Source organism: Asparagus officinalis, chromosome 5 (genome assembly GCF_001876935.1).
Source record: "Asparagus officinalis chromosome 5, Aspof.V1, whole genome shotgun sequence".
Classification (NCBI taxonomy): Eukaryota; Viridiplantae; Streptophyta; class Magnoliopsida; order Asparagales; family Asparagaceae; genus Asparagus; species Asparagus officinalis.
The window spans coordinates 8,944,519-8,945,621 of record NC_033798.1 but is presented as its reverse complement, the minus strand read 5'-3'; positions in this window follow the sequence as shown (position 1 = coordinate 8,945,621).

Genomic DNA, 1,103 nt, shown 5'->3' with positions numbered 1-1,103 from the left:
TTGTAATCTTTGCTTTAACTCTTTGACATGTGAAAATCTTCGAATTGTAGCCTTCTGGAAGTCGTCAGATTGTAACTTCCATCATCAGTGTTCGATGGAGACTCAACTATCCATTGTGATTTTTAGACAGCCTACAGAACCCCCTCCAAAGTTTTCGAAAGTTCGCGGTTGACTGGGACGAATTTTCGGAATACTTTGGATCCCAAAACTTTGCTGATTAAATGTATTCCATCGTAGACTGAATAGAGCCTCTCAGGGTTTTAGGCAAATTCCATCGACACCCTCCTTCTTGTTTGCTTTGTCAATAATGGCTTGGACCTCAGCTTGCATGAACAGACTTTCATCCCCAGCTTAGTCAGGAGGACAGCTTCGAAAGACTCTTCTCGATCAGCTTGTCTAGGGTAGAATGATCTCAGCAGTCTGATTATTGCTTGGAATATTAACCCCTTTGAAGGTGTTATTTATGTGAGTGCAGTCATCAGAACGCATGTCTAAATCATGCGTTCGACTGTTTGACCGTGAGGGTGCGTTTGGTAGTTTGAAAAACCCCTCCTCCCCTTCATTTGAAAACGCGAGAATCACGTTTCAGGTGAGATTTTACCTAAAATCTCGTTTCGATTTGACAGCTACAGCTGTTTATAAATGGACCACTGAGGTCAAATCAAAAAGTCATTCGACTTTTCCCTTTCTTGTTTGATTTCTAAACAGGGCTACTGTTCATCTTCTCCAGCGCTTCAACGGAAGAAAGGGTCCGTTCCTGAATATTCCGCCCATCTTCGTCTTCCACTTCACGGTTGCCATGGGACCCAAGAAGAAAATGGCCTCCAAATCGAAGACCGCCCAAGCTCCGGATGTTCCTTTGGCTAGAGCCTCCGGGGATGATCAAGTTCTCACGCCTTCGTCGCTAGTTCCTTCAACCAATGGTAAGATTGACCCATTGGAAGTCGATTTGAGAGATCTCTCATTTTCAACCCTTGATTGGCGATCCGTGTTCCAATTAAACGTATGGCTAGTTCCATCGTTTCTGAAATTTCAACGTAGGTTCAGACCCTGTGTTTTAAAAAAATTTTGGACGCAGGTCTGAACCTTGTGTTTAGAATTTT